Source organism: Lepidochelys kempii, chromosome 10 (assembly GCF_965140285.1).
Source record: "Lepidochelys kempii isolate rLepKem1 chromosome 10, rLepKem1.hap1, whole genome shotgun sequence".
NCBI classification, from domain to species: Eukaryota; Metazoa; Chordata; order Testudines; family Cheloniidae; genus Lepidochelys; species Lepidochelys kempii.
Window position 1 is genome coordinate 17610351 of NC_136389.1, and position 14610 is coordinate 17624960.

The following is a 14610-nucleotide window of genomic DNA, read 5'->3' on the forward strand; positions in this document are numbered from 1 at the left end:
CAGATGTATTACTCATCAAGCAAAATGGTAATCTATCCAGAGTACTTATATTACCACCATTACCATAGTCTCTCAACACCTCCCAGTCTTTAATGTATTTATCCTCATGCAAGGTAGGGCAGTTATATTATCCCCATCTACAGACAGAGAACTGAGGCACAGAGAGACTAAGTGACTTACCCAAGGAAGTCAGTGAAGGAGCAGGGAATTGAATCTGAGTTTTCAGAGTCCCAGGCAAAGACACTAGCCACAGGACCATCCTTCAATACCAAAATCTGGAAGAGACAAAACACTTACGTTATTTATTTTATTTTATTTTTTTTAAGTACACACCTTATTGTGGAGCTTATATTCCAAACATTCCAGTAGGTAGTTATAGCTCTTATATTTTGTACACACACACACACACACTTTCTTTTTTATATATATTCTGTTTTATAACGACTTGGGGCCATTAGGGGCTGTTGATTAATCAGATCATCCTATAGAAATGAATGGACAATTCTGCTGAAGAATCAGTGCTACAATACAGCCCATGGCCCAAGGTAGCCCCTCTCTGCAGTCATTCTTAAGAATCCTTGAATGTTGGATGTTGTCACTCACAACACCAGCTGGAGAGAATCAGTTGACTTCACTGTAAGATTGGTTTCCTTCCCTGAAACCCTTCTGACATTATGGACCCAATCCTGCTCCATTGACATCAATTCCAGTTTTGCATTGGCTGCAACGGAAGCATGGCCAAGCCCTAATGCTACTAGTTAGCCGCATTTTCCTGTCTGAGTGCTACTTAAAATAGGACACCAAAGTAGCAAACAAAACAAACTGCAACAAAATGCAATATTAATTGCTCCCCTTGCCTTCCTTTTTGGTTTCTTCTATAATCAATACCCTTCGATTAAGGCATTCTATTGCTTTATGTAACTGCTCTTTTGTAAAGCCAAAAGTGGGTTATTTTTGAAATCTTCCTCAGCATTGTTTGTTTGTCCCCTTCCAGGCTTCCGGGAAAGTAAAACTATGGCAGGTCAACAGAACATCTTGTAGCAGGACACAGGAGCCATTGCTGCGGATAAACAAGATATTTACAGGTTTCAGAGGAGCAGCCATGTTAGTCTGTATCTGCAAAAAGAACAGGAGTACTTGTGGCACCTTAGAGTCTAACAAATTTATTTCAGCATAAGCTTTCGTGGGCTATAGCCCACTTCATCAGATGCATGCAGTGGAAAATACAGTAGGACGATTTTATATACACACAGAGAACAGGAAACAATGGGTGTTACCATGCACACTATAACGAGAGTGATCAGTTAAGGTGAGCTATTACCAGCAGGAGAGAAAAAAAAACCTTTTGTAGTGATAATCAAGATGGGCCGATTCCAGCAGTTAACAAGAACATGTGAGGAACAGTAGGGGGGAAAAACAAACATGGGGAAATAGTTTTACTTTGTGTAATGGCTGACTTAGAACAACACTTCCTCAGCTCTCGTCCCCTAATGCCCCTACTCTACTTGCACTATATTGATGACATCTTCATCATCTGGACCCACGGAAAAGAAGCCCTTGAGGAATTCCACCACGATTTCAACAATTTCCATCCCACCATCAACCTCAGCCTGGACCAGTCCACACAGGAGATCCACGTCCTGGACACTACAGTGCTAATAAGCAATGGTCACATAAACACCATTCTATACCAGAAACCTACTGACCGCTATTCCTACCTACATGCCTCCAGCTTTCATCCAAACCACACCACACGATCCATTGTCTACAGCCAAGCTGTACGATACAACCGCATTTGCTCCAACCCCTCAGACAGAGACAAACATCTACAAGATCTCTATCAAGCGTTCTTACAACTACAATACCCACCTGCTGAAGTGAAGAAACAGATGGACAGAGCCAGAAGAGTACCCAGAAGTCACCTACTACAGGACAGGCCCAACAACGAAAATAACAGAACACCACTAGCTGTCACCTTCAGCCCCCAACTAAAACCTCTCCAGCGCATCATCAACCTATCCTGAAGGACAACCCATCACTCTCACTGATCTTGGGAGACAGGCCAGTGCTTGCTTACAGACAGCCCCCCAACCTGAAGCAAATACTCACCAGCAACCACACAACAAAAACACTAACCCAGGAACCTATCCTTGCAACAAAGCCCGTTGCCAGCTGTGTCCACATATCTATTCAGGGGACACCATCATAGGGCCTAATCACATCAGCCACACTATCAGAAGCCCGTTCACCTGCACATCTACCAATGTGATATATGCCATCATGTGCCAGCAATGCCCCTCTGCCATGTACATTGGTCAAACCAGACAGTCTCCACGTAAAAGAATAAATGGACACAAATCAGATGTCAAGAATTATAACATACAAAAACCAGTCAGAGAATACCTCAATCTCTCTGGTCACTCGATTACAGACCTAAAAGTCTCAATTCTTCAACAAAAAAACTTCAAAAACAGACTCAAATGAGAGAGTACTGAATTGGAATTAGTTTGCAAACTGGACACCATTAAATTAGGCTTGAATAAAGACTGGGAGTAGATGTGTCATTACACAAAGTAAAACTATTTCCCCATGTTTATTCCCCCCCCCAACCCCCCCACTGTTCCTTACATGTTTTTGTCAACTGCTGGAAATGGCCCACCTTGATTATCACTACAAAAGGTGTTGTTTTTTTCTCTCGTGCCGGTAATAGCTCACCTTACCTGATCACTCTTGTTACAGTCTGTACGGTAACACCCACTATTTCATGTTCTCTGTGTATATAAAATCTCCCCACTGTATTTTCCACTGCATGCATCCGATGACGTGAGCTGTAGCTCACGAAAGCTTATGCGCAAATAAATTGGTTAGTCTCTAAGGTGCCACAAGTCCTCCTTTTCTTTTTGCAGATACAGACTAACATGGCTGCTACTCTGAAACCGGAGTTAACAGGCAGGATGATTCTTATCCCACCCCAAACTCCTAGGCTGAACATACCATCTCCAAATAACAGTCAGCCAATAAGGAGGAGCTCCTTTTTACAGGGGTTTTTTTGCAATTAATTTTTAAATAAATTAATGAACTCACTCTTATTGCCATCTCTAGCGGCTGCACAAGTGACTGCTGGAGGAGTGGGAATGTACCTCAGCTGGTCTCCAGTTCATCTAGTTCCCTGCAGCCTAGACTTTTAGGCTTGGAACCTCCACACCACAAAATAGAGGTGGTGCATCCCAGGGGACGGGGTGCTCCTGAAGCCCAGGCAGCGAGGGCCCAATTCGCAGCATAGTGACTACAAAGCCTGGAATACCCCTGGTGCTCTGAGCCTCTGCATTTCTCCTACCACAAACCCACACTGTGGGAAGTGTTCCAGGGCACAGGTGGGCCTTCTGGAGGTGGAAGGGGGTGTGAGCTGGGCAATCCTGCATTCCAGCTACTCTTCGGCAACCACAAAGCCCATAAGCACACTGTAGCAGCTTTTCGGGCTGACTAAACCAGCTCCTGGTAGCCAAGCTCAGGCGAGAACAAGCCATTTCCCATTCTCTGAATTGGGCTCTGCACTGATAAACAGACGAACTGGGGCCTTAGACTCCTCAGCTTCATTAACTATCTCTGCTGTGCACTGGCTAAACTCCCAAAGTCCTGTCCCAGCATTCACTGGGCTCAGGGTAAAACCTGGGAAAGAAACTCTGGCTTAGTCTCTGATTGCTTCAGAGTCCTGGTCAGGAACATGCAGGGAACATTCCCAGGATATTGCTGGGGACTTGAATGGCTATATCTTGTGGAGAGATTCTCCCAAACATGAGAGCCTGATGCTTGTGTGCTAGTTGTGAGTAGAGGCCAGCGGAATTAGTAAAAGGTCATTCAACTCTCCCTCGCTAACATATTTACTCTCCTCCTCCCACACTCTTAAGGACATCTGCAGAGGCTTTATCATCAAGTCCACTACAGAGTAGTCATTAACATGCCACACAAAGCCAGACTTTCTTTCCCCCCCGTAAGTCACCAATGACCAACCAAAAAGAAATAGAATTTTTTTTTTTTTTTACTTCAAACATGTGACAACTCCGAATAAATCAACAAGGAGAGGCTGTTTGTGCTACTCTGGCAAATGATTATAGTAGCCCTGATGCCACAATTTGAAACACATGGATGGAGCAGAGCTCCATTAACTAAGTGGGGGCTCCATGCCAGAGGGTGGAGCAGAGTGTAGGATCAGGGCCTGTGTTTCTCCAGGGCTGATCTGAAATGCCTGTGACCTTTCCTACCAACAATGTCCCTATCAGCATGAGCTCTGCTGATTCTAGAGGTAAGTTTCAGGTGACAAGAACATAACACAGCAAGTGGAATTTCTCTGTGACCTTCAATTCTCCCCTCTGCCGGATCACATCATTGCATTTTCACAACCGGAGCAAAGTCACCATTTGCTGGTTTCATTTGAGATGCCCATACTTCTGGCCAAACTCCATTTCCTTCCCTCCAAAGCAGTAAGAGTGGTCTATGACTCAGCCTTCAATCAAATACAGTGTGGACTATTAAAAAGGACATGGAACATAAAAATAAAGTTCCTAGAATACATTTTCTGGGCAGGAATCTTTACAGCTCCTGTATCCTGTAAAACACAACATCCTGTTTCACCAATAGATTTACACCAATATACATAAGTGCTATTTTTAAAGTAAATTTTTCCCTGTGGTGAGAGCATCCAGCTGTTAAGGAACGCAATGGACTGGAAATAAATATTGTGCATTGAAAGATGCCCAAATCCCTTAAGGGTAAATTCCTACCAACTTTACACAGGACTCACTGAGACAACACTCCAAAAATCAATGAGAATTTTGCCTAAGAAAGGATCCCAGGTCGAGCCAAGCAAACTGTAGAGAAATGTGAGTTGGTGGGAGAGAAAGGGACTGGTGGGATTGTCCTGGGTTTGAATTCACAAATCTTCCCTGAAAATGGAGCATTTCTGATGAAGTTGGGCATGGTGCATTTTCCATTGTTTGGATGTTTGTGGAAATGTTAACAGATGTATGTCCCTGTGAGGCAACCTGGTTCATTTGACTGAACACAGGACTGGGAGGCTGGAACTCCTGAGTTCTCTCCCCACTCGTCCAACTGAGTGGCCTAAGAACTATTTTGTATTGCTCTAACAATTCGCAATAGCACGTTAGGCCTCACAACACCTCTGTGAGGTAGGTAAATGTCCCCATTATACAGCTGGGGAAATCTGCCAGAACAGAGCATCTCTCATCCAAAGTTCTGCTCCAGATCTCATTGAAATCTACCTTTCCACTGATTTCAATGGGCTTTGGATCTGGCTGTCAACCCTCTGAAACACACACACCAGGAGTCTTTCTGATTTGACACACGCATCATTGAGAAAAATAACCAGTCTCCCAAGATTTTCCCCAAAATAGAAATTTTAGAGACATGAAATCACACAAGATTAAATGGGGGGAAATGCTGCATGAATCCCCACAAAAAAATAATAATGTGGCTAATTTTGTACAACTCCAATGTCAGGATTTGGCCCTAAATCTGATCCTAAAAATATTTCTAAAGTATGTGAAATATGCTTTTTAAAGGAGGTAAACCAAGAGGCACTTAAAAGATCTCCAGGGGAAAAAAGTCTTTACTCTTCAAAGGTTTCAGTACAACCTTCAGAGTAAGCTTGAAGGGTATTTTCAATGTGCTTTCAGGCAGCAAAAACCCTTGTGTAACATTGAATGAACTGAGGACAGTTGTCATGAAAATATCTTTCTGTGGTACTGGCTTTCCTTCCCCAGCTATAATTGTTCAGCATAAAGCATATCAGTGACAAATCTCAATTACACTTAAGAAAAATAGATAGATTCCAAAGAGAAATATACTGAGTGGCTGTCACTCGAAATACATGGTAATGGTGCAATTTTCCAATTCAGGGCTACTTATTCAATCATTTAGTAAAACAATTTATGTGTTTGAGAAACAGAGAAAAATACCATCCAAAGCTTGAAAGGTGGGTGTTCACCTTTGCTCAGGCCCTGAGAAGGGATGGAATAGCTCCATTGAAGTCAACGGGACTATCCTAATTTACTCCAGGTTAGGATCTGGCACAGAGACTGCTGGAAAATGGCATGTTGAAAGCTACCAACATGAATAATATGAGGAAAATTGCCAGAAAAAGAAGACTGAAAGACCATTTTTAGAGGCTTTTCTGATCCCTTCTTTGGAAAGGTAAGAACTATACTTCAGATCTTGAGCTGGAGTAAACTGGTGTAGTCCCATTGATTTCAGGGGGACTATACTGATTACATGGGTTGAAGCTCCAGCCCTTTGCCAGTTGAGTGGATGCTCTGACACACTGAGAGTCCACCTAGGATACAACACATAGTCCTTTTGTTGTGGCCTGGTGTGTATGACCAGGCTTTGATTATGCTCACTTTAAAATCCAGAGTGAAAACCTGACCCCATTGAAATTAATGGTGAAAAATCTCATTAACTTCAGTTTTCAGAGTAAAAAGAAAAGGAGTACTTGTGGCACCTTAGAGACTAACCAATTTATTTGAGCATAAGCTTTCGTGAGCTACAGCTCACTTCATCGGATGCATACCATGGAAACCGTGGAAACTGTGGAAGTTTTCAGAGTAGCAGCCCTGTTAGTCTGTATTCGCAAAAAGAAAAGGAGTACTTGTGGCACCTTAGAGACCAACAAATTTATTTGAGCATAAGCTTTCGTGAGCGACAGCTCACTTCATCGAATGCATTCAGTGGAAAATACAGTGGGGAGATTTATATACACAGAGAACATGAAACAATGGGTGTTACCATACACACTGTAACCAGAGTGATCACTTAAGGTGAGCTATTACCAGCAGGAGAGGAGTGTGTGGGGGGGAAACCTTTTGTAGTGATAATCAAGGTGAGCCATTTCCATAACTTCAGTGAGGCCAGGATTTCACCTCAGGCCTCCAAGGGCAGTAATCATGAAAGAGAGCTTGGTTTTCTAAGCTTTAAAGCCATGGCATTATGGTATTGTATGTTTGTAAGTACAGAACATTTTTGAATTCGTCATTTCCCTCTCTTTATAGAACAGTGACATAAAACTGTATCAAAAGGATTTTATTATTTTTAAAAGCAAAGCTGGATGCTTAATTTATGAAAGTCTCTTTGATTTGGTTCACAATGAGATGATGAGCTGCTCCTTGACCAGTAGGTGTCATTGTAATCAATAGAAAACGTACCAGGCTCTTCGCTGGAAGAGAGTGATTTGTCCCAAGCAATCATAAAATATTCTGTTTGGATTTAAAGTAAGACTATTTTGTTTCTAGACGTACACTCAGTTCACACCAAGGGGGCAACATTGTTCATCAGAAATGCCAGTGGAGAGGAAAGTGAGTGATATGCATGGGTATAATTTCCGGGACTCTACTTTACATTACAAATGTAGATATTATGTTCAAATGGGACTGACGTGTGTTTAGATGCATAAAAAGAAACTCTGTTTAAGGTCCCAGATGATGCACATAAGCTATATGTGGAGTTTAAATATATAAATAAAGGCATTTTAAAAGAAATATTTGAAAAATCAATCCAGCCCTAGCTAAACCTGAGTTCAGATGTCTGTGAGTAAATCTGAGTTCAGATGTCAGTGATCTGTTACCTCTGTTGATGTCCTGAACAGCTAGAGAATGACAAAGAGTGCTGGGAATCTAAGTAAGCATTTTAGGTAATAGCAGTGCCTACAACTGTTGAGTTAGAACTGCTGCACCCTCAGCTCAGTTCTTGGCAGGTAAAACGTCTCGCAGTTCCCACTGCACTGAAAGTGGAACATATGCATAATGAGCCTGCCTCTGCCTCACTGAAACCATTTGCAAAATTCCCATGGATTCAGTGGTGCACAGCTGGGGCCTACGTGTCCACACTTGACCCTCAGATCTGCTGATATCGAACCATGTTACATACATCAGAGGCCTCTACTGTTGTATTTGAATTTGGTCCCATTTTGAAGATATCTGATCCTCAGATGGTGTAAAACATCCTAGCTCCATGGAAGTAAATTGAGTTACAGTAAATTAAACCATCTGATTTAAACTATTCCAGATATCTTTCCAGTGTGTAATAAAGTGCACAAAGCCCCACTCTGTGGGGAGTTTTAATCACATGCGCCTGGCGCTACAGAATTTCTTGATTCAGAATTCATGTATCTTAAATTTAACCCTATATTAATTGAGCACTAGCAACTGCATTAAATCTTAATCTGTCCATGGTTCTCTGCAGTGTAATGTGATGTGTTTGTGCATTGCTGATGGGCAGTAAATAAGAATGTTGAGAAAAGGAATTAATATAATCCTGACTGTGCAGTAAATCTCACCTGCATTCTGTTTCTCCCATTTATTGGTAATTAAATTGAAATGATTGGTCCAGGATTATTACTAGAGAATGCTCCCTGTTTATGAGACAATAGCAATTTCGTGCTAAGAAAATACAGACGGCAATGGCTGTGGCATTCATCAGCCCAAAATACAAGGATTACCAAACAATTAAAGAGGATTCTCAAGTTATAACCCCTCTGCTGATATGGGCTCTCCCTCCTCTAAATCCAGTCCTCCCCTGCTGCCCCCCATCCCTGTACTTCTCCACTCCCTTCTTCCCTTTGCCTTATATTGATTTTTTTAATACTCTATCTTTCCTACACTTCCTTCCTCCCACTGCCACTGAAAAAGAATATCCCACTCAGTTATTTAATAGCTGGAGGTGGGGAGGGTATTGGAAATGTGGAGATACTGGATTCTACCTTTCTCACTGCAAGAAGCAGTGGGATGTGCATATTCTACACTTACTGTGAAAAATCCTTACAGCTGCTATGCATACCCATGCCCTCTCTTTGGGTACTAATGGCTCTCAGCCAATCAGAGCACAGGGATTTCCATTCTGTAGGGTTACTGAGTGCAATTGTTATGGAAATCAGTCCTCCCCCACCAATCAAGCTGCATGGATTTGCATAATGAAATATAACAGAGCAGTTGTGGGTCAGTAACTGCACAGCATGACTGCACTCTATTGTTTGAGGCAATTCCATATCTGTATAACAGGAAATTCTTGGAATACTATTGTCTGCCTAGCTAGCCTTTCATACTATGTCACCATCCTGGTTTCCGAGCAGCTGTGAAACAATGAGGTGAAATCAGAGCCTTGTAATCAGTCTGCAAATAAGCTGCAAACTTGCACAGCTGATAACAGGATATTCTCTTAACGATCCCTGATGATGAAGGGAGGTCTGGTGGTCAACGCCTCAGATTGGAACTCATCAGCAAAACTGGGTTCTCTCCTGGTTCTGCCATGACTCCCTGCGTCGCTTTGGGTAAATCATCTAAACTCTCTTGGCCTTAGTTCCCCAGCTGTAAAATGAAGATGGATGATAATACGCTCTTCCTCCAATACTTTGTGTGTCTTGTCTATATAGACTGGAAGATCTATAGCGCTCACAGTCACAGACATGGGAAACAAATATTTGATAACAGACTCTTCAGTCTAGCACACAAAGGTAACGATAAAATGGCAGAAGCTGAAGCTAAACAAATTCAGACTGGAAAAAGGACATACATTTTTAATAGGGAGGGCAGTTAGCCCCTGGGACAACCAAGGGTTGAGGTAGATTTTCCATCACTGGCTATTTTTAAATTGATTAGATTTTTGTTATGCTCTAGCTCAAACAGGAATTGTTTGGGGGATATTATATAGCCTGTGATATACAAGAAGTCAGACTGGACGATCACAGGGATCCCTTCTGGCCTTGGAATCTAAGAATCTTCAAGTGGGGGTGGTCTTTTACTGTCCCCCTAAATTCAGCTAGGGCCTCTAAGTGGTATCATAATACAAACAATAACAATCATTAATACTGCAGCTGTAATTATTACAGTCATTTTCATATGCTTTGTATTGATCTCTTTAAAACCACTAGTTTAAATAGAATTGGAGTAAACACAACACCACAGAGCCAGTAAACCCACATGATCAGTATAGCAAGAGTAAAGGGTTCTCCAGGAGCCACAGTCCAGTGTAAAATTCTATTTGTGATCTATTGTATGAAAGCTTTTCTTTCTGTCCCTGCAGAAGAGTGACACACTCAGGGCTACGGGAAAGAAAGCCAGGAGGATGGGGTGAGGTGGAGTGGGGTGAGGCGTGTGCACCAGGTAAGGAGGCAGAGGAAATTTTTAAATTAGTATGACATTTTGTGGCATTACAGAGTAGGCATTCGCGGATGGGTCAATGGTCTCCACTCCAGCACTGCTGTGCCATGGCACTCTCACTGCTGTGGAATTTTGCTCAGGGCATTGTTGCAGAAGAGACAAATTACAGATATGCTTCTAAATAACATCATATAGGCTCACTGCTTGCGGGGGGTTCAGAAGGGGAGTCGTCGGAGACCAAGTACTAAAGAGAGGCTAAGAAAAATGAACTGGCAGTGGGGACGTGTGTGGGGAAGGTCAACAGGAAGAGTAAGACAACTCAAAAGCAAAGGATAATCCATTTATCTAATTGCTTGGGGTTTTTTTCAGTAAAGCCCAACTTGAACCTATATTATATGCATAGATAGGTAGGTGTGTGATTTCTCCATCCCACCCAGTGTTGAGAAAGAATACTGAATGTGCACCTACCTACCAGAGATACGGTGTGAGCAGGGGCGGGTCCCCACCTAGTGTTAAGAGTCTGTGATGGTAGCACCATCTAGTGGTAAGGGGTAGGGGAACCTGGACCCTCCCACTCCATCAGGCCCTGACCCAAGAGCCTTACTTGCGTGTCTTATGGAAGACGTCTGCTACCTGTGGTCCAGATGCCATCTTCCCTGTGTCTCTTCCTACTGCTCTGTTCCTCCTTGGGGCATGTCGTGGCTTGTGGTTTTTCCTTGCAACATGGCCCACAGGCCTCTGCAAGCTGGGGAGCCCCAGTTTCATGCAGCAGTCTTCCTCCTGGGAATACTCTCCTAGCATAACCTCTCCATAGCAGTGCATGCTGGTCACTCTCTATTCCCCCACCACCTCTGCTGTTCTAAGGGGAATCCCTTCGAAGCCCCTCTCCAACAAGATCATGCCCAGCAAGCCTGTCAGGGTGGGGCTTCCCAGGCCCTGAGTTGTTCCTGCATCTCATCTCTCCAGTGTTGGGGTTTGTCTACCTCAACACACACACACACAGTTTGGTGTTGGCATTTCTGAGTCCAAGTCTTGCAGTACCCCATCCCAGGGAAATAAATCTGTATTCTGGTGTTTGTTCTCCAGCCTAGGGACCACATGGAAGGCATAGGTTTTGTACAGCCAAATACTTCCTCATAATCCAGGGGTTGGTGTCTTTTATGGACTTTAGCCAGTGAGGGATGCATAAGGTGTTCCCAGCAGGTAATACTGCAATGCTTATATGGCCCACTTCATCACCAAGGCCTCTTCTTCTATAGTCAAGTAGGTCTTCTCTAAGAGAAATAGTTTCCTGCTGATATTGGATGTTCTTCTCAATCAAAATCTTAGCCTGTGCATCACCTCATGTCCAAAACTTCTTTTCACCAGCCCTAGCCCCAAGCATTTTTGTCCAGGAATGCATCCATCAGACGTTGGAAGGTGGCTGTAGCCCTATGAAGGCCGAAGGGCATGATCTTGAAATGGTACAGGCCGAAAGGAGTTGCAATGGTAATTTTCTCTCAAGATCCCTTTGTTAAGGGGATCTGCCAGTAGCCGTTGATCAGATCTACAGTCAAGATATACTTTGTGGCTCCCCAATCTCTCCAACAACTCATCAACTCGTGGCATGGGATATGCATCAAATGTAGATATAGCATTCACTTTTCTGAAGTTGATGCAAATCCAGGTTGTCGCATTCACCTTGTGCACCAAGACAACTGGTTTCCACCACCCACTGTGGGATTCTTCTATCACCCCGAGGTCCAACATCACCTACAGCTCCCAATATACAGTGTTCCACCTCTTCATGCACAGGTGACAGCTCTCACAGATTTTCCAGCTAGGCTGCATTGTGATGAGGTGACAAATCAGCCAGGTTTGTCCAAGTCATGATGAGGATACAGAAAGGAAAGATCTGATCACCTGCAATATCTGCGCCCATTGAGATGGCTGGAGCCCTTCCCCCAAGGGAATCATGTCTGAATCCTGGATAAAGGAGGTTGTGGGCCCAGTTTTGGATCGGGAGCGGGGGGGAAAGGGTGGAGGGCGTTATGAATAAGCTCTCTTGGTCTCACCATGTCTTCAGAAGGTTTATGCAGTAAATCTGTCTCTCTTTCTTCTCAGATCTGCTAATCCACTGCTCCTACCGGGCAAGCCACCTCAAAGGGCTCTTACTACCTAGCCATTAATTTTAACTCTGAGCTGGGTAACAACAGCAGTACCCTGTCACCAGGCTGGAATTCATGTGGGTGGGTGCCCCTATTAAAGGCCCAAGAGTATCAAGAGCAAGCCTATAGGAGGTTTTCCTTTGTCTTCAGCTTCTTTTGTAGCTTGAGGACATACTACACTGGGCTCTTGCTCCTCCCAGGTTTTACAAACGGATTCCAGGATCCCCCAGGGTTTGAGGGGTGAGAACACCATTGAGGCCTGGGGAACCTCACACACTGCAAATCAGAGGGGTGGTAACAAGCAGTCCTAGTTGCAAGGGTCTTCAGCCACACATTTTCTCAGCATCCCCTTCAGGGTCCTGTTGAAGCATTCAGCTAGCCCATAGTTTGGGTGAGGTGAACAGATGTTCTCAAAGATGTGATTTTCAGTAGCTCGCACAAGTTCTTCATCAGTCATGACATGAAGTTAGTTCATACCCTGGACCATTATTATTTCTTTGGGGATCCCCACCCTCACAAAGACCTGAGTTCTGTTGGTATGGTCACTGCATTGGTCATGTGAAGCAGAATGGTCTTAGGGTACTGGGTCACATCATCCACAATTATCAGTGTGCATTGGTGTCCATTTGTGCTTGTCTCTAGCAGTCCTATCAAATCCATGCCAATCCTCTCAAAGGGGGTGTCTACTACTGGCATCAGGATAAAGGGGGTCCTTGGTGTGCTCTTGGTCCTGCCAACTGACACTTGGGGCAGAACATGCAGTAAGCCCTTACCTCTTTGTAGATGCCTAGCCAAGAGAATCTGATGGTGGTTCTCTCAAGGGTTTACTCCCTCCAGAGGTAACCAGAATATGGAACCCAGTGCACAAGACAAAGTAGCTCCCTCCCAAAGGGATGGGGTACCAGAAGTGGGTCTGGACCTTGTTGTCTGGTAGTCATGTACCAACCAGTAGAGTTGTTCCTCTTTCAACTCGAGATGTGCCTATTTTTTTGTTTTCTTTGTCAGTCGATTACCCCCCATTGACAGTAGCCAGCTGTTCATGTGCCCAACACAAGGTGGGGTTTCCTTTCTGTTCCCCTATGAAAACCCTGTTTTGGGTCACCCACTCCATATTCAAGTGGTGTTGAGTTTGCTGGTCTTGCTGGTCCCGCAGGGACACTTTCTGAGGTTGTCAAGTTCCTTTCCCAGGTTTTCTCACACTCCTGCGTCAGCCAGATCTACAGATCCAGCCTCTTTTTCAACCTCAGAGGTGTGGTCATTCCCCCTGACTGGCTTCCTCTCCAATACCTGCAAGACCTCACTGAAGTATTTCCAGTCACAGCCCAGGACCACCGGGGTAAGCGAGGGAGGCTGCTAACCCCACACAGAGAGTCTCAGTGTGGTTCCCCACTGTAAGCTGTATCACCTTAATGGAGGACAGGTGCACATCTCTGTGTATACATTGAAGGAAAATGATAGCAGTTGGTGTCCCATGGGCCTTAACCAGCTTTTCCTTACGAGGGTCTGGCTGCACTCTGAATCTATTAAACCCATCAATTTGGATACATTGACCCTCACTGGGACTACCATCTTGGATAAACCCTGTGGGAAGCGGTGGCCCGGCCCTTGCTGCTTCCCACAGCTCCCGTTGGCCAGGAACGGCGAACTGTGGCCACTGGGAGCTGCGACTGGCCGTACCTGAGGACGCTCCAGGTAAACAAAGTGTCTCATGGCCTGCCAGGGGCTTGCCCTGAACAAGCCGCAAACCATGTTTGGGAACCACTGTCTTACAGTAATCTAACACTGATCAAGGCAAATGGAGGTCAGTTCACTAACACCCTTACATGTGGTTAGTCATATTAGCTACAGATACACCAAAGAAGGGTTACCGAAAGAGGGGAACAATCAAAAAGATTTACATTTGCTGAAGAACTGAATTGTATTGCACTATTTGTGGGCCAAGTTTTCCAGCACATGAGTTCATCTGGTTGGTCCCTTTCTTTGGTTTACCACTCTGTCTGCAGTTTGTGTTTATCTATGAATGGACTTTTATGCCATGATCATCACTGTGGGTTCTGTGTGTCTTACTAGGATTTGGACGTGAGAAGTGGGGCAAGTATCGCCTAGCACTGGACTGGGACTCAGAAGACCTGGGTTTATTCCTAGCTCTGCAACTGGCCTTGCTGGGTGATCTTGCACAAGTCTCTGTACCTCAGTTTCCCCATTTGTAAAATGGGGATGATGATACTGAGCTCCTTTGTCAAGTGCTTTGTGATCTGCCAATGAAGCATGAAGAGGTAGGTATTAAGTATGCATCA

At 44.1% G+C, this 14610-nt stretch overlaps 1 protein-coding gene across 1 annotated transcript in view; it reads right to left on the minus strand.

Moving 5' to 3' along the window:
• IQCK (IQ motif containing K) overlaps positions 1 to 14610 on the minus strand; it is a 210094-nt gene that overhangs the window by 77766 nt on the left and 117718 nt on the right. Inside the window, exon 9 of the transcript XR_012161133.1 lies at positions 181 to 275. The gene's annotated coding sequence lies outside the window, so the exon portion shown is untranslated. The remainder of the gene's footprint in view (positions 1 to 180; positions 276 to 14610) is intronic.